This window comes from Nycticebus coucang, chromosome 3, assembly GCF_027406575.1.
Source record: "Nycticebus coucang isolate mNycCou1 chromosome 3, mNycCou1.pri, whole genome shotgun sequence".
In the NCBI taxonomy this organism is placed as follows: domain Eukaryota; kingdom Metazoa; phylum Chordata; class Mammalia; order Primates; family Lorisidae; genus Nycticebus; species Nycticebus coucang.
In genome coordinates this window covers 109865717-109886257 of record NC_069782.1, presented here as the reverse complement: position 1 = coordinate 109886257, position 20541 = coordinate 109865717, and the positions used below count along the sequence as shown (strand labels likewise).

The 20541-nt window shown below is 37.0% G+C and overlaps 1 pseudogene; it reads left to right on the top strand.

Annotated features, from left to right (window-relative positions):
• The first annotated feature begins 3426 nt into the window (after positions 1–3426).
• On the top strand, positions 3427–17154 carry LOC128581089 (histone-lysine N-methyltransferase SETMAR-like; annotated as a pseudogene).
• Positions 17155–20541: the final 3387 nt, after the last annotated feature.

Sequence of the window (20541 nt, the reverse complement as noted above, 5' to 3'; positions counted from 1 at the left end):
CTGTTTTGGTTAAATCTTCATATGAAACAACAAATCGGCATTTTTCTTTGTATTTCATTCAGTTTGCTTGGTTGGTCTCACCAGCCTCATCCATAGAAGCACAAAGCCTGCTAATGTGGGGATCTAGTCCACGTCTCTAGGATTCAGTCCACTTATTTCTCCGACCTTATAAGAAATACTAATAGTTAGGGTCTAACAATTTCTGTTTATTTTGTATTTTTCTTTATATTAAATTATCAGTTGCACTTGAATATTTATGTCCATAAATCACATTTTCCAAAGTCTTTACAAATTATATGATAATTGTTTCACAATATAAATATTCTATTATTTAAGCAAATCATTCAAGCTGTGACTGAAATGAATAATTGCTTTGTGTCTCAAAGAGCTCTACTTCTAAGCAGCTCAGAGACCTGAGACCTTGGCCTGGCACTTTAGCTCGCTCAGCCTCTGAGCCTCCATCTAGCTTCCCTCAGAAGCAGATCCTGAGGAAGTAGTTTATTTGAAAGAAAAATGCAAGAAATACTGGCAGGTACATGGAGAAGTAACAAGGGAAGTCACCTTATATACTTATATACTCACCTTAATGGTAAGTAATTATAATTTATCTTACAAGGGTACATATGAAACTTAGTAAATGTAGAATATAAATGTCTTAACCTAATAACTAAGAAAATGCCAGGAAGGCTGTGTTAACCAGTGTGATGAAAATGTGTCAACCAGTCTATAAAACCAGTGTATTGTGCCCCATGATCACATTAATGTACACAGCTATGATTTAATAATAAAAAATAAATAAATAAAAAATAAAACCATGAGGAACCCCAAAAACCTGGGTGGTAGACCTGAGGCATGGGGAAGTCGGGATGTTAATACGTCAACTTCCATCAGTCCCCAGGGAGGGCTGTTCTTGAGAGCACATGTCCAAGGCACAAACAGCGTTTACTACGTTTAGTTTCCTAGGCCATAAAATGTAGAAAAGACCTACCCATCAGGGTTGCTGAAAAATGAGGCACCATGTGGATTTCCAGCCACGTGCCTGGAAATCACATATCACATATGACATTACTTGCCTAAAAGCTCCTCTTTGTTCATCATCAATGAAGCCAATGCCCTTTTAGAAGCTATTACCTTTCAGTTTTCCTATCAGTGTAAATAAGTGGACAGATACATATAGGTCACATGCATAATGTAACAACAAAGTATTTGACACATGAGTGAAATCAGATTTCTGAGAAAGAGCCATACTCATAAAGTGCACAGTAGTCTATCTTCTGTTAATCTTAGGTTTTATTAACAGGAAAACGAACATCCTAGCTAAGCAATAAATGCTTACTTTGTCTACACAATACTTGACAATGTTCTGAATACAGCTCGATGGGAATATACATAGACAACACAGCTTAAAAGCTATCGGGTCATTCCCATTGTATTTGGAAAGGAGAAAGAGCCTCTATTGGGCTGACTGGCTTGTCCACAGTCACACTGGTTGTGTCTGGCATCACACAGACTGGCTCCTGGCCCGCCATCCTTCCCCCCTGCCCTCCAACCTTCTTTGGTTTCCCCAAATTACAAAAGTGAATCCTGTCATTCCCCAGAGTGGTTATTTGCTTTAGAACTGGCAGTTAGGGCGGCGCCTGTGGCTCAAGGAGTAGGGCGCCGGTCCCATATGCCAGAGGTGGCGGGTTCAAACCCAGCCCTGGCCAAAAAAAAAAAAAAAAAAAAAAAAAAAGAAAAGAAAAAAAAGAGAACTGGCAGTTACTTCGTGTTTGGATAGTTTCACAAGTAGCAGCCTTCCTAATTGGCTTCTTATTTCAACCTAAGCTATAATTTAATCTAACACTGATTTTGAGTGAGGTCATCTTACAAAAGACCAGGAAAATGTCCTCATGGATACCTATTGACAGTAATCACATTCTGAAAATAATATACATTTTCCAAATTGAAATCCATACTGAAATATGTATTCCCCTAACAAACCAGCATGCATTATTGCATAAATGAAACATCACATACGTGGCTTTCCCTTTCTGAAATGTGGCTTGAACAAATACTAGGTATTTGATAATCTTTCAAAATACTGTATAAGGTCAGCATTAGCAGTGTATTTGCTTTGACAGCACTGAATAAAAGGAAAAAGCAATCGAATTTTGGGTGTCTTTGCAGCTCTGCCTCGATTTAGAGAAAACATCTTCAAAGAGTCGTGAACTATATTCTTCTTCCAATGAAGGTTTGGCTGAGAATTAATGTCACACTTCAGAGGGAGTCACTGATAAGTTATATTCATCTTTCCTGATAGGCAGTTAGATCTTGAAATAACAATAGAAGAGAGAAACTTTCATCTAACCTGACTTGAAGAAGGAACAAGCAGCAAAACAAGCAATAGGCTTTGGGGTTTGTTCAAATACAAACTGCCATGTATTAGCAGTGTGTCTTTAAGCAAGTTACTTGCCTTCTCTGAGCCTCAAGTGTCATCTGTAAAAATGCAGAAAACAAGACCTACTTGTTCACATAATGCAGATTAAATGAAATTGTATGTAAAAAAAAATCATGCATCACACTGGCATTGGGGAAGCACTGAGGTAAAATTAAAAAACATAATTATACCTGTATGATCTTCCAGTATCATGCTAGGATCATTTTTAAACAATTTTTGCATTTGCTTCACTGATCACACAAGCAATTTATAACTCTAGAAACCACTAAGCAAGTTGAATACTATTGCCCGAAAAAGTCCACATTCACCTGAAACCTCAAAATGTGAATTTATTTGGAGATAAGGTCCTTTAAATGTAATTAGGAACTTGAGATAAAGTCATCCTGGACTTAGAGTGGGAAGTAAATACAATGACTGGTGATCTACACAAAGAGGAAAAGACACAGGGGGTGGAGGCCACATGACCAACAAGGCAGAGACTGCAGAGGTGCAACTACAAGCCCAGGAACCCCTGGGGTGCTGGGAGCGCCAGAAGCCGGGACGAGACAAGGAAGGATTTTCCTCTGGAGCTTTCAGAGGGATCCTACCCCTGTCAACATGCTGTTTCAGACTTCTAAGTTCAAAAACTATAAAATAAAACATTTGTATAGTTTTAAGCTAACAAGTATGTGGTAATTTGCTCTAGGAAACTAATACAGTATGATTATTTTCTATCTAGTAAAGTGAAAACTCCAACAATTATGGCTGCATTCCCCTCTGAGTCGTGAACCAGTTTTATTTCTAATGCAGTAATCATATCTCAGCATTTTTTTTTCTAGTAACAACAACAACAGAAAGTCTTTCTTACTCTCTTTTGAAGAGATTCTATTATGCTTCTGGGTCCCTCATTAATGCGTTAAATAAAAGTCGACATAAGCTTTAAATTCTGTATAAGAATTATGATTTTAAGTATTATCCTTTGAAAAAGAACTTAGTGGTGATAACTAACGATGATTATGATGGATGGTGGTGGGAATGAAGACGACTTGTTACTTTCTCGTTGTGGCAAGGCACAAGGGACAGAGAGACGACTCTATTGGGCTCTTAAGCCAGCCAACGCATCGACACCTGTGCCAGGCAAGTGCGAGAGCATCTCAAGCCACCAAGCATGGTGTGTGTGGCAGAAACTGAGCCATGCAAAGACATAAAGCTATTGTCTCTCTAGGAAAAATAGTAAATTCCCACTGGCAGCCTTCAAAAGAGCCCTCTTTTTTATTATGATTTTTATTTTGTTTTGTTTATAATTTCCACATAATAATTGGACATGTTTATGAAAGAGATAACTTTCCACAATGGCTAATCAACATCTCGGCCAAGTGTTCACTGCTGGACTTAGACCAACCCAAAGAAGCTTCAGGGAGGTCCAGCCTGGTTCTCTGATGGCTTTCACCTGGGATAATTCAATGCAAATAGTCAGTGTACTTTTACTTGAAGACTGGTAGTCATAAATATGAATTTTATTATAGTTGAAACCACGTTATTTTTCCTCTCAAAGAATATGGAATTTCAAAAGTTATTTTATCATCCTAATCAATGGAAGAAATGGTTCAATACTCAAAAACTCTAGTGAAAACACAAATCTGCCGGTATAAAACAGAAGCTTGTATAATTATAGGAGAAGATTTATGAGTTTTCTCCTACAAGGAAACTAAAAACAAAAAAAGCAATAGATGCAGAAAATATGAAACCAACTAACCACTGACCTGCGTTCTTTTGGCTTCCCAGACTACATCCTGCCTGGTCATGATTGATTTGGAAAGAGGTGGAGATACAGGATAATAAACCTGGAAGGCAGAGGGATTATGTCATTACAGCAGGCATCATTCCCTCTCACTGCAGGTCAGCGGCGAGTTTCTTGTTCCGTTCCATTGCCAGGTGGTTTCCTTAACCCTCTTGAAAGCAATCTGTGCTGATTACCTGAGAAATGGGGATGTCCATCTTCCTTGGTTTCATTTATACACTGAACAGATGGTTTTCAGTTGTTGATCACCCTGTGAAAAGTCTGTGAAAAGCATTTTGTCCATTTCACAGCAATTAAGAGTGGTAATTGTCCTAGGGCCATTTTTCCCTTTCCATTTTCTCGCTGAGAGAGGCCAACAGCATAACCTGTCGGCCTATGCCCTCCACTGAGTCTCTGAGGGCACAAAGCAGAGAAAGCAACACTCCAGGGACACACTCCATTTTGACAGCAATTTTCGCACTTATGCTCCCTTTGCTGCAAGCTGAATTACCAGTCAGATCAATAGCCCCCAAATGGCACCTGTACAGAAATCTTTCCGGGAGGTCTGGGCGAGGGTGTGAGCAGCAGAGGTTGGAGGTGAGAGCACTGAACTGAATGTCAGACACAGAACAAGAGGCTCCGATTGTGCTTTCAGCTCCACGCCAGGTCTGCTAGGAAGCCAACCAGGTCATTTGCCTCTCTGCAGCCACACGTTCTCATCTGATCTATCAGAACGTGACTTTGACTCATGGCAGGAGACAGAGAGGATTATTAGCATGATCTTGCCAGTAACACATGCACATCTCAATTTCATAATGTAAATGACAGTTTAAAAAATATAGTGTCAATAGATCTAAAAAATGTAATATAATACAATAGAACCTCCATAGCTGACCACCTCCCTACATTGACCACTCCTTAAGTTGACCTAATTTGCATAGACCAGACACGCCCCATGTGTATCAGTATAGTAGGCCAAGCTCCTTGTATTGACCACCTCCCTATGCTGACCAGTTTGTTATAGTCCATTGAACCAACTTACAGAGGAAGTGGAGCTGAGACATGAGAAATAAATAGTGTTGACCAATATTCTGGTTAGAAACTTATTTATTACATAATTTGGGACAAGTTTATATAGATGTAGCAAGGAAACACACAGGAGTCCTCCAATTTTATGGGTTATCTAGGAGGAATTTTAAAGTGCTAAAATATAACAAAAAGTCATTGTTTAATGATAGGAACCACGTCTGATTCATCTGACACAGAGAAAGCACTTGTTAGACGGAAGTATAACCCCACTCAGTAATTTGTGGGTGAAAATGGAAAAGAGCATTTTCCTTTCACCAATGACTACAAGTTATCTTTCAACAGGAATATAAAAGAAGATAGATATTCTGGGACCAGATGAGAAGTTATACCAGAAATCTCTTAGACTCCATGGTTCAGCTCCCCATGGCTAGCTCCAAAATAATACTTTATAGCTAGGCGAGTGGCTCATGTTTGTAATCCTAGCACTCTGGGAGGCAGAGGCGGGGAGATTGCTTGAGCTCAGAAGTTAAAGACCAGCCTGAGCAAGAGGGAGGCCCCGTCTCTAAAAACATAATAGAAAAACTGGCTGGTGTTAGGCGAGTGCCTATAGTCTTAGCGACTTGGGAGGCTGAGGCAAAATGGTCTCTAGAACCCCTGAGCTTGAGGTTGCTGTGAGCTATGACTCCATTGCACTCTCTTCAGGGCATCAGAGTGAGACCTGTCTCAAAAAAAAATACAATAAAATAAATAATGCTTTCTGGGGTTAACCTGAAATATATGAAAACTTTTCTCACTTTTATTAATTCTCCGTTAAACCCCAATACTCTAAATGCTGCTAGGTCATCTTATCAACAAATACTCACAATATAAACATAGAATGCAGAGGAGTAACAAAACCATGGAAGCCACAGAGTCACACATTTAGGGACAGGAATTAAATAAATCTGCTCTCATTCAGGCCAGCACACTGGCCCATTGTGCTCCATGGAAATCAAGACTATTTTTTATTCTACCCTAGCAGCACCCTAAGAGCACAACCAAGCCAGAGGTCAGAGGTCAGACCCAGTTCCCGGCAACCACAAAAGCAGGGTCAATATCCACTCTAAGTCATGGTCAAGGTGATCGTCAGCCTCTTAAGCAATAGGACCCTTGATTTGGCCTCAAATGGGCATACACTTTCAAGCCATGTACAAAGCAAGCCCTGCCTCCTTAAAGGACTTAGATCATTTTCATCAATTCTATATTAGAAAAATTAAATTGAAATGTATCAATACCAGCTTGATGGTGCTTCCATGGCTTGATAGTATTTCCAAGGCAAAGTTAAGAACAAAACAGCCTGGTGGAGTTGGGGAATTTTTGTGTGTTTGGGTGACCACAATTAGAAAATCTGGTGAGAAAGGAAAGAGAACAGAGAAGCTAGTATTTTTCTATTAGGTATTTAACCACTAAATACAGTGATAAGACAGTATTAACAACACTATGACAGCAGAATACATTTGAGTTCTATAATCTATGAATTTTTAACATTAAGTCCAATCTAATGTCCCTTGCAAAACATGAGATTGATCTCCCGTACCAATACCTGGACTCAGACAATTGTCTAAAAGCAACAAACAGGTAATCAATTTCCAAAAAAGAAAATATCAAGTGCAGGTATTCCCTCTAGTAGGAAAACCAGTATGAAAATATCCAATCTTATTGTCAAGTAAATGTTTGAGTCACTAAAGAATTATTAGTTACATCAGAGGATTTATGAGTGTCTTTTAAAGTAGAATTTTAAATGCTATAAAATCTAATTAATTATCTTCTACATTTACATATTTACAAATTCCATGTTCTGTAAATATAGATATTGTATAAGAGATTGGTCAAAGGGTACAAAATTACAGGACAGAAATGAGAAATCCTCTGATGTAACTAATAATTCTTTAGTAACAGAAAGGAGGAATACATTCTGGTGTCCTATCACACAAGAGGGTGACTGTAGTTAACAATATTGTATTGTGTATCTCAAAGTAACTAAAAGAGGGGATTTTGAATGTTCTTACTATGAAGAAATGGCAAATGTCTGAGGTAAATGGATAGGCTAACTTCCCTGATTTAATCATTGCACAATATATGCGTGCGTTGAAACATCACAATGTACCATAATAATTGTGATGTACATAATGTATTATGTACATTGTGGTATATATATATAATGTACATAATAATGTACTGTTATTATGCCAATTTAAAATAAAATAAAACCTTTAAAATATTGTATAAGTGAATATAATGATAAATATATAAATTAATAAATATATTTTCTATAAATATACCTCTATTGTAAGAGATTTTTCCATAGTCTAACTCAATATGTTTTTTCAAGATATTTCCCCACATACCTTCCATGCTATGGACATTTGGAATTAAAGAGAGTACACCTCCCCACTCACTCATTTTGAGCAGCACCTCTGGCTCCAAGGAGCAGGGCGCTGGCCCCACATGCTGGAGTAGCAGGTTCAAACTTAGCGTTGGCCAAAACTGCAAAAAAAAAACTTCCCACTCATTTTTATTGTTTAATTTTCCCTTTGTAAGCACTGTAAGTCTAACATAGGGAGCTCAAACAGTTTCTCAACCACCAGCTCCCAGCACACATGAACATCTAAGCCAGCCTCTTTCTCCATGCTCACTTCTACTATCTTGCTCTCTCTTCGTGACTTCAAAGTCTCACTGACAGGAAGAGAATGACAATTGGACGGTGCTTCTAGTCATCAACATGTATTCTCCATGCCTCAACATCAAAGATATCAAGAACTCAGAAAATTCAAAAAGAAATTCCTAACGTGAGGTGGATGATGGAACTCTGCTCTCCCCATGATTTGGTACTTTGTGAGAAGTCTCTTTTCTGCCCATTTCACATTGGATCATCATCACCCCCTTAAAACTTGAGAGACAGAGAGTTATTAGAAGTTTAATTTCATTTTATCCCCTCAGCTTTTTTCTTCTCCATGACTCTCACACTGACAGTTTAAAGAAAATAGGTTTTGTGCAAAATTCTTTCTAGGGCAAAATTTTCCACAGTTCTTAACTGAAAAGTGAATTTTATGACAATGTCTGATCATAAACTTTGCTGAGGATGAAACTGGCAGCAGGAAATACTTTCAGTGGGAAATATATCAGACAGTTCAATTTGCTCGAACCCTACAATTCTTTGGTGTTCATTTATATTCAAATTCATTTCTCTTGTCCATGACATACATATTTTGATCCCTAAGACCCCAAGGGGACAAAGAGAAGACTTGGGTTCTTGCATGTGCTAAACAAATTCTATCTGACTTTAGTATTAAAAGTGTCTGTCACCATTTGTCAAGTAGCTCTTCTAGAGTGGTTGTTTCACTCTTTGAATTGGTGTGATTGATTGGTATTATATTTCTGGCAGATTGAATTATTGCATTTATTTTCCCGTTGTTTTCTTCCAAACTGATCACAAATTATTATATATAGCAGAAAATAAATACTCAAATTCACACAGTTGAGATCTTTTTTTAACTGTACATATTTAAGATGTATTTTGATGTATATAATGAAATGATTTCTCCAGACAAGTTAAGCAAATGTACATATTCATCATCTTATGTAGTTACTTTTTTATGTGTGTGACAAAGTACCTAAAATCTACTCTCTTAGAAAATTTCCAGTATAAGTGGAAGACATTATTCTTAGTAAAGCATCACAAGAATGGAGAAGGATGAATCCTATGTACTCAGTTTTGATATGAGGACAATTAATGACAACTAAGGTTATGGGGGGGGAAGCAGAAAGAGGGACGGAGGGAGGGGGGTGGGGCCTTGGTGTGTGTCACACTTTATGGGGGCAAGACATGATTGCAAGAGGGACTTTACCTAATAATTGCAATCAGTGTAACCTGGCTTATTGTACCCTCAATGAATCCCCAACAATAAAAAACAAAAAAAAAAAATTTCCAGTATAGCATACAATATTATTAACTACAACCTTTTGGTTGCACATTTGATCTCTAGACTCATTCATTCTATATAATCGTAACTTTGTATCCTTTCACCTCCATCTTCCCATTTCTTCAATGACATCTGGTATCCACTGCACTGTGCTGTTCCCTGCTTCTATGTATTTGAGGTTTGTTTTCACTTTCTTTTTTGTTTGGTTGGCTTGATTCTTTTATTCCACATGAAACTGAGATCATGTAGTATTTCTCTTTCTAGGTCTGGCTTATTTTACTCAGCCTAACATCTCATAGCTTCATCTGTGTTTTCACAGATGGCAGGATTTGCTTCTTTTCTAAAACTTAATAACATTCCATTGTATGTATATACCACAATTACTTTATCCGTTCATCTGTGGATGCTTAAGTTGTTTTTCTTTGTGGCTATTGGGAATGATGCTGCAATGAAATGGGAGTGCAGAGATGCTTAGAAGGTAGTGATTTCACTTCCTTTGGCTATATAACCAGAAAAAAGATTCCTAGGATGGGGTCTTGATAGTCAAATAGAGAAGCCAAAATGAGAAGATAAGTGGCCTCTAGTCTTTCACAGGTGACCTGGGGGCTTGCTTTGAAATGAAGCATCACAAGCACTGCCCACTCCAGGCCTACTGAATCTGCCCCCGAACAATTCCCCAGAATTCCCCAGCTGATTCAAATGCAAATTACAGTGTGAGAAGCTCTGCTCTAAGCCACTTATTGTGTGCTCTTGTCTTCATGCCAAAATGTATAGCTTCAATTATTTAGTCAGCAAGGAATATGCACAAAGGGTTTTTTACAATCATGATCACAAAACCAAATTTTTATACCTATTAAAAATTAGAGAATCTTAAGTCTAAGTATCTATTTGTTCATGCAAAACAAAACAAACAAAACAGAACTTAATCTAGGTCCAGAAAGAGCATAGTTTTCCAGTTCATGTAATTGTTGGAACGTTCTAATACTCAGAAAGATTGTCTTAACTGTTTGAGAAATTTTCTCCATAGAGTATGAGATCATCTGTAACAAATAATCTTTCCTTCTCATGGGAGCAATGATTATTATCTAATCTTAAGTGAGACATGAAAAATCCATATAGCCCGTCAGAGGACATACCGCTTATCTACAAAAACTGAGAGGAACACAATGTCTGCAAATCCCCTGAGTAAAGGTCCTTTTCTTGGTAATTATGTATGTCGTCCTTTTATATTCCTGCAAAAGAATGGGGAGAAACTTGTATTGCAGTTTTCCAACTGGGGATTATGTTCGATGTCATATGGACACATAATTTTTGTGTCCATATGACAAAGCTTTTCCCTGAGCAAAGCAACGTAGCAACTCACCCCCAACATGAAGGAGTGCTGATCAGTGTTAACACAGAGTAGCAGAAATATTGATACACATTGTCAGGTAGGGACCTAGACTGATGGAGGAATTGCCACATTTTAGCTGCATCACCAAGAAAATATAATCTGAGCAACCTGAAGGAGAAGATGGCATAGGAGCAACTCAGACCAAAAATACAATACTGCAGCCCAGAAGTAAAACATACCCCTGACCCTCCTGGTCATTAGTCAGAACTACTTACACAGACTGCTGAACTCCCAAGGGGGGAAATGTAGTTTTCCAAATCTATAGGAAAGAGACCTGGATATTGGTGATCTCTGGTAATAACTTCTTCCCTGAGATCTTTCCTTTTCCAAATTAAGCATTGCTAATTTCTCCAACTGATTTTCAAATGCATGGTTTCCACCAGAGCCATCATCTTCCTCATTGCCCTCCCTTTGGTAATCTCTCAACCTGCACTGGTAAGCCATCTGAAGCGATGTGGGAATTTTGTGATCATTTTTGTATTCTGTGGAGAAAGGATGTAACCTTCAGAATGATCAAACTGAGAAGAGAAACCTCAAAGGGGTCTACCCCAGAACTTTAAGAACCACCACTTTAATTCTTCATTATTACCTTTCAAGGGTCATGTCTAGTGATGCAAAAGTTTAGCAATGGCCTGACCATTCGTGAACATCTTTGTTCTGCTGCCTGTTCTAATAGAAACAAAAATATAACACTTCTATGAAAAATAGTTTAACACAATGTTGTACTACACTGAGTTTATGGGCAATTAAATGACCAAGTATGTACCACTTGAACAGCTGTTATGCTAAGCATCACGAATCTTGTACTTATGCAAATTATTTGGGGTTATTTCTCTTATTCTGTTCTCATTTTCATTCATTTTTGGGGGGCTTCAGGGTATCTGGGTAAATGGTTTTAAATCTTAATTCTACTCTTCCCAGCCATATTTATATTTTCTGATTGCCACTGGATACAGATTCATCTAAGTCAACTACAGAGAATATTAAGCAGTTTGGTACAAAGGACTAAGTCACAGAGCACACCACACAGGAACTTCCACCACAATACCACAACTGTGGTCATGGGCACACTGGACTGTTCCTGTCCTACTTCCCAGGTTTCCCGGTATTCATGGATGTGTACACCACCTTAATACTGATACGCCTCCCCTGCCCTTCAACATGTGGCCCTCTCACTACAGTGAACAAGTTTCACAACGTCCCTTCTCACAAAATCTCAGTAATAACCTTTAGCTATAATTGGGTTCTTGATTTTTTTCCTTGTCTTTTTTTCAAATTCCCATCACCTGCAATGTATTATCAATATCACTATTTTAATCATGGCTTTTATACCGAATGTGGATTCAAGCAAGTTATTTAATGATTCTGGGGCCCTTCATATTCATCAATAAAGAGATTGTTGGACTAGAAATCTTAGAGCTCTTCGCAACTTTGCAAATATAAAATTCTCAAAGTTTGCCAGACATTATCTTCTGTAGAATGAAAAACTTCCTTTTTTTCTTTTGCAGTTTCTGGCCAGGGCTGGGTTTAAACCCGCCACCTCTGGCATATGGGGCCTGTGCCTTACCCCTTTGAGCCACAGGCGCCACCCCTAGAATGAAAAATTTTCTAGGTAGAATCATATGAATCCCATGATGACATAGAAACTGAAGCATGAAGAGATGATGGAGTTTTCTAAATTGTTGTGAGTAGTCCATTGTAGAATCAGGAAGATAATCCTAGGCTATATGGATTCTTTAGAAAAATAGTGCCTCTTTCTCTTGCCAGACATTAAAATGCCCCATCTGCTACCTAATAGTAATAATTGTTTAACCTTGACTAATGCCACCAATAAATTCACATTACATTGGCCTGAAAAAAAATTGCAATTGCAATATCTAATGACATTTATCTAAGGTTCAAAATATTAAGAGATTATAGTACAGAAAATAGTGCAGATATAATGTGCTTATTATAGCTACTCAGCAAAAATAAAAAATATACAACTATGTTTCTCTGCCTCTCCTCATATGAAATATTTTTCCCAGACAATGGCTGTTCTCATATTAATGCCATTCAGTCTCACGTCAAAGTGTTGACAGTGGTTGTCCCCCCTCCTCACTAAAGGTCCTGCCTGATCACACATTGTGCCAGAAGGCCTCTCCTGTGAAGTCATCAGAAGCTATTGTACAGGCTTCAGGGAGCTGACTTGCTTTCAATATGAGAGGGAGGAAATTGGTTGTATTTTGCTATGTTAAGCAAACAGCATATACTTCCAAACTCAAGTCAGTAGATAGCTTAAATGCATTGCATAGTATGTTCCTTGTTTTGCAATTATAAAAATCAATAAATAAACCCTATGTTTGAGATTCCAAGCCAGCCACCAATACCCAGGGAAAACAGGAGTTGTTTTCAGGAAGAAATTGAAGTGAGCATTGTTTTTCTGCCTTCTTGTCTTTGCTCTCCTCACTTCTCACAAACATTCCCTTACTAAGTAATCTCTTTCTAAGATAATTGTCTTTTCCCTCACTCTAAGAATAAACAAGCTTGTTTTTGTCTAGGCTTAAGAGCCACATCCGTCTCCATCTCTAGTAGCAATGAACCACTTGTAGTTGTGAATTGTTTTAAAGGCTTTCCTTGGGCCCTTCATACATGAAAACTTCAGTTATACAGAGAAAGTCCTTCAACACAAGGACCTCAATAACTAATCATCCTACAAGCAAAATTTTTCTAGAACCAACTACCTCTTTCTAAGAGAAAAGGCAAAAACATTCTTTGCTCATCAGGAAGAAATAAAGTCCCCAATTATCATTTTTGCCCAATGATAAAGCAACGTCTTCCATATTATATAGCTCCTCAATAAATGCTTGTAAGTGCATCAGCTGAAGAATGTTTTTTTATTCAGTACCTAGTGTGTTTGCAGGATGAGAAAATAATTGAAAAAAATAAGGCATGAAGAATGTTTGTTTATTCGATACCTACTATACTTGCAGGATGAGAAAATGATTGAAAAAAATAAGGGATGTCATGAGGCTTCAAGGCATGTTCTATACACCTGGGAAGAGCAATGACATATTTAATATAGTTGGAAATCAATATTAGAAAAAAATTCACACTTTGAGAGACTTGTATTATAGACTTTGAGTTTTTTGTAGGCTTTATAAAAGAAAAAGAAACACAGGCTAAGGAAGACACTAAAGGCTTTGTGGAAAAATTGATATTTGCTTCTAGTCATAAGCTGGGTTGCAGCACTTGAAGTTAAAAAACAAAGCAAAAATCTCAGTGGCTCACCGAACATTTATTTCTCACATAAGGGTTACCTTCAGCTTTGTTCAATGTCTTCTTTATTCAAGGACACAGCTAAAGAGCAGGCTTACTTTAATCTGCTGGCAGACCAAAATAATATAAGATAGCAAAACCACATAATGTCTCTTGAGGCGTCTCCTTGGTCATGGCATATATTACTTCCATATTTCATTGTTCAAAGCCAGTCATATAGCCAAGTCAAATATAGTATTAAATGGGTAGCAAACATATTTATCCTAGAGGGAGGAGCACAGCAACTCACTTATGAATCAGTGAGGATATATAATCTTCTCAGAGGGAGCAAATAATACAACAAGAATCCATTAACGTAATTTAACAGTGCAATAATACAGCATACCAGGAGCTGTACCAAAAAGTGTGTATGAAACATGGCTTGGCAGAAGAAGGACAGAGACTTGTTCTAGCAGTAGAAACAGCACAAATGTCTGGGCAAAGGGTATATCCGTACTGATTTTATTTGAGACTTCCAAAGAAGTCTTCTAAAAACATAGTTATTTGCATTCCCGTTAACAGTGTATTAAAGGCTCTTGCCCGTCCTCTATAGCATCAACTGCTCATGCTCACTTCGGCAGCACATATACTAAAATTTTGACCACTCAATGTGCCAATTTATAAGTTTGGAAAAAATGTTCATTTATGTTCTCATTTCCATTTCTCTGATTAAGGATGGGCATTTTTTCCCATATGTTTTAAGTCAACTTAGTTTTCCTATTCATATTCCTTAAAAATAATGACCTTTTATTTAGTATAGAAAGAATTTATAGAGACTATTAAAATTCATTATAATTTTCTCAGGGTCAAATTTAGGCATTCATTACAGGGCCAAGGCTGTATACTAAGTGAAATAATATGACTCTAAAATTAGAGATTGTTGTTTTTGTGGTATGTGCCAGAATTTATCTGTTTTCTTATTTGAAATACTCCTAAACACCACACACGGCACACACACACACACATTCAACTTACTTACCAAACGTGAAAAGACATCCAGGAAGAAAGATCACAGATATTAAAACACTGCACACTAGCCATGAACTTAGTATATCTGAGTCCCAAGATGGGGGCGGATTCCCCCATCTTTGGGATTACTGAAATGCTCTTCTCCTGGGACTGAAATGCACAAACTGTTCTGGGATGCATTTCTTAATTCTCTCACATTTTGTTCTCTCTTCTCCAATGTTTTCCAAACTGTTTTTCATCAAACACTAATCCCATGAGATGCTATAGGATAAAAAAAAAAAAAGATGAAAGAAGATTGTAGTCAATGACGCTGATGCTCACTGCAAACTCTCAAGCCAAGTGACCTTGAGTTCTGGTTTAGTACTACATGTGACAGCAGTGTGATAGTAATAATAGCACCTATCGCATAAGGTTGTTGCAAGGATTAAACTAGTTAATACATGCAAACCACTAAGAACAATGTCTCACAGTAAGTGCTTAATGTATTTGTTATTGTTATCATTTTATTAATATCAGTAGTAGTGATAGTGACAGCATCGACAGACTTGAAAAAAATCTTGCAGGAAATAAACCTACTTAACATTGCTTAATTCAGATTCTCTCTCATTGATTTTTTTTTTTACTTGCCTTTGGGAAATGCCATTCTCCTAATGGCATTTAATCTGAATCTTTACTAAAACATGAGTAGTATTAGGGGACAAAGAGACTATGTTTGCATTCAATAGGAGAGTCCACCCATAATTTGTGTTTAACCTCAAATTTTCCCTCAAGTGCAAGCCCACAGAAGAGTTCCTACCTCTTCTATACTGAATTTTATCAGAAACACTTGACACACCCTGTCCAAATGGAGTGTCAAGCATTACAATTATCTGTCTGCTACCATGTAATAAAAGGAAAATTAAAAATAACTTGAGTTTCTACCTTCTATGTTCTTCCTGCTATCCCCAAAAATTGCCATTTCTGTGCATATTGTGACTAGCAAAAATACCATGGTACAAAAGTAATTGCAACATTTGCATTGTTGAAATTTGCCATTTGATACTGGAATATGTTCTTTTTTTTTTTTTTTTTCCTTTTTTTTTTTCTTTTTATTGTTGGGGATTCATTGAGGGTACAATAAACAAGTTACACTGATTACAATTGTTAGGTAAAGTCCCTCTTGCAATCATGTCTTGCCCTCATAAAGTGTGACACACACTAAGGTGGAATATGTTCTTAAATAAATGTGTTTATGTTATGAATCATTTTAATGTGCATTTCTTGCTTTATGTTTTTTTGCTAATGACTTATTGCTTTCTGTTTATTTTCTATTTATTTTGGACTATGGAAATGATGTTAGGCAAAAAGCAAGTTGAGCAATTTTCTTACTCAAGTTCAAAACAGGTTATAAAGCAGCGGAGACAACATGCTACATCAACAACGCATTTGGCCCAGGAACTGCTAAAGAACGTACAGTGCAATGGTGGTTCAAGAAGTTTTGCAAAGGAAATGAGAGGCTTGATGACAAGAAACACAGGGGCTGGTCATCAGAAGTTGACAACAACCAACTGAGAGCAACCATCGAAGCTGATCCTCTAACGACTACAGGAGAAGTTGCTGAAGAACTCAAGCTTGGCCATTCTATGGTTGCTGAGCATTTGAAGCAAATTGGAAAGGTGAAAAAGCTCATGGGTTGACCCAAAATAAGAGCAATCATCACTTTCAAGTGTCATCTTCTCTTATTCCACTCAACAACAAACCATTTCTCCATCATATTGTGACATGTGATGAAAAGTGGATTTCATACAAAAACTGGTGATGACCAGCTCTGTGGTTGGACTGAGGAAAACCTGCAAAGCACTTCCCAAAGCCAAATATGCACCAAAAAGGTCATAATCACTGCTTGTCTGCTGCCAGTCTGATCCACTGTAGCTTTCCCAATCCTAGAGAAACATTTACATCTGAGAAGTGTGCTCAGCAAATCAATGAGATGCACCAAAAACTGCCACCCCTGAAGCTCGCATTGGTCAACAGAAAGGGCCCAATTCTTCTCCATGACAACATCCAACCAACACTTCAAATGCTGGACAAATTGGCCTACAAAGTTTTGCCTCATCTGCCATATTCACCTGAACTCTCGCCAAGCAACTACACTTCTTCAAGCATCTAAACAACTTTTTGCAGGGAAAACACTTCCACAACCATCAGGATGAAGAAAATACTTTCCAAGAGTTTATCAAATCCTGCAACACAGATTTTTACACAACTGAAATCTAATTTGCAACAATGTGTTGATTGTAATGGTTCCTTTTTTATATATTTTTATTAAGTCTTTTGTACATAGATCATAAATACATTTATGCCAATTTCAGTGTGTTGATTATTTTACAAATTGGAGTGCTCACATCATACTAATCAACATTTATAATAACTCACACTTGCATATGAAAAATGAAATATAACTTTAGCCTGGAATGGTTCCTACTTTAATTAATAAAAGTGAATTTGAGCCCAGTTATAATGATTTAAAATTCATGGTCCAAAACCACATTAATTTGCACCAATCTAATAACTTATGCCGGAAGATTCAAAAAGGAGATAATTCTTTCCCTTGCCATGCTCTCTATGATAAATAAGGAACAGAATTCTATTCTCCAAGAGCAAAATTAGACTTGTTCTATTAGAATCCAGTGCAGCATTAAATGCAATACTTGCTTTCCTACTCTTAACAAAAACTGTATAGTTTTTGCAGTTTTTCCGAAAACTGAATTTACTTCTCTATCAGAAAACATACAAAATGTACATTTAATATGGAGTTTAATTTATGCAAACTATGAAAATCACTTCTGACAAGTACATTTTTAATCTGATTTTTAATAGTAAGTAAATATACAAGGAATATTATATTATAAAACAAAACAGAAACTATCTGCTAAACAATTGTCAAAATTCTTCCAAAGTAAAGATGCCCTAGACCTAATGTTGATGGTATCTAAGTTCGAAATACAGGATTGGATTAGTTTATTACTTTTCTGCTGCCCCTGTAACAAATTACCAAAACTTTACCAGCTGAAAACTGTCCCCACATATAACCTCGCAGCCATGTAGGTGAGAAGTCCAACACGTGTCTCACTGAGCTAACATCAAGGTGTCAGCAGGGCTGCATTTATCACTAGAGGCTCCAGGGACGAATCCACCTACAAATTTATTTGTATTGTTGACTGAATTGAGTTCCATTTGGTTGTAGAACTGAGGACCCCATTTCCTTGCCGCCTGTCACCTGGGGGCTGCCTCTTACCAGTCCTTATGCATCTCAAAACCAGCAACAGAGCATCAGATCCTTCACCTGCTTGGAATCTGGCTTTCTTTTGCCTCTTTCACATTAACCAAAGAAATTTTCCACTTTTAAGGGCTCAGGTGGTTAGATTACACCGACACTGACAATCTACAATAAACTCCCTATTTTAGCATCTGTTACCTTAATAGCAAAGTGCCTTTTGTCATATAAAGTTACACTGATAGGCTTCAAAGATTAGAGCATAAACATCACAGAGGAGAAGGTGGTGGCATTATTTATTCTACTACAACTAGGGTTAGCATGTAAACTTAAAGACAAGAGAAACACACACACATATGTTTTACCCTAAGGAGAAAGCACACTGTTTCACTGATTTAAAGATCACCTCTTTATTTAGCCTCAATATCAATATAAAAGGTAATGTTTAAGTGTTGGCCTACTTTAATTAGCAAACTTTCCTAGCCATCTGGTTGTCTCTACTCACAGTAGTTTTATCAGACATAATACTTTAGGGAGCCAACGTTTAGCCTACTAAGTTGGTAATTCCCCATTTCTGTCCTGATGAACTCCTCTGTGAATCCTGCAATTTTTTTGAGGCTAAACTCCACCAAAACGCAGTTCTTTTTTGAAATCTGTAATATTCACATTTCTATCACACATCTTTCTTCACTACCGGATGGAATGTCAACCATGGCAAGTTTCATGTCTCTTTTGCTCACCATGAATCACCAGTGCCAAGCACCATGCCTGGTCTAAAGAGGTGTCCAGTCAATTTTTGCTGGGAAAAGGAATGAATGAATGAATGAAACAGTTTGAGGAAGAATATAGATAGAATCAATAAAAGTAAACTGCAAGTAAATTTTCATAGATCATGAATCATTTAATATTCAAAATGAGTACTGAAAAGTTTTAATCAGATACACAACTTGTTTAAAGACAAGAGTATAAACTTGTTTGGATGAAATTTGCATTGCTGAAGTTTTAAACTTTTGTTTCTATCTTAACATACATCAAAGAGCAGCTGAATTGATGTCTAGGTCTTTATTCCACAATAACAAAGTACAAGTCAGAGCTCAATTTAAGTCTAAATTTTTAGATTTTACCAACTAAAACATGCAATTAACTGAGTAGTCAAATTTGTGGCTATGATTTATCACAGTCAGAAGATGCAAAACAAAATCAGGAAAGGGAAAAAGCACAAGGGAACCAGGTACAAGCTTGGAAGAGTCCTTTCCCAGTGGAGTCACATAGGACTTGTCAAATTCCCTAGCAATTACTTGTGACAATGCATGCAAAATGTTTACCAGAAAAGCCTGTGACCCCAAAGTTTTTGTTGAGGGCTAGTCATGTAGACACCATTTCTGAGCCTGCACCAAAGTTTCATACTCCCAGAAAGCAAGTGTTCAGCACAGACCACATTATGTGCACAGTTTAGACAGTTAGTCACTCTAATCAGTTAGTGTGATAGGAAACCTCCCGAAATGCATTCCCAGATGCCAGCCAAGGTCAACCTTGTAAGCAGGCCTTTCAAAGGATAGCAGTCAGGCAGGCCACATTAGCAGAATTAATAATATTCTACACAATATTGAAATTTCCATAAATGTCTAGGGTCCTCTGTCCTCACCTACTGCACAATGCATATTTGATTTTCCCATTGTTCCTAAGCTTTGAGGATGATTGCTGATGTTGATAAATAAACAGGGAGCCATTCAGACAGAAATCTTTATGGCAAAATTGTTTACCACTAAAATACTGATAAATTTTACAGTGAGTTATGGAAATAAATTTGTGCAGCATCAAGAAAGATGAATATTATCATGACATTAATGGGTAGCTCTGAAATACGTACCAATTTAAATTCAATAATGTGAAAATGTTTAGTTTAAAATGATATATTTTTATGCTAGATGTTTGAGGAAACATTTAAAAAAATACTTATGAATATTAATGTTTGAACTAAAGTGTTAGTACAGAAAAAAGCAAAACCTAATTCTTAGATTAGAAAAGCAAACATATTGAGCAGATAATTCAACCTAAATGCATTTACTTACACTAGCATGACACACCTTTTTTTGTATATACTTAGGACATAATGTTGGCTGGCATATAACCTACACATTTTATTATTGCTCTTTCTCCTTACACTTTCTTTTATAATATCTATTTATTTGCATCAAAAAGATTAAAATTTAGCATTCATAAAATCCTGGGCAACTGTTACATTTGTACTAGCTACAAAACATTAAAATTCACAAAATAAGTAAATATTAGCAAGATTAAAGGTGATTATTTACCTCTAAGAAAACATTGTTTTATTAATTTCTTCACCATTTTCTGGCAAATACTACATGTCAGAAACTGCTAGGAACGGGGAAAAAATACTGAATTGATTCTTCCCTCAAAGAACTAACCTCTAAT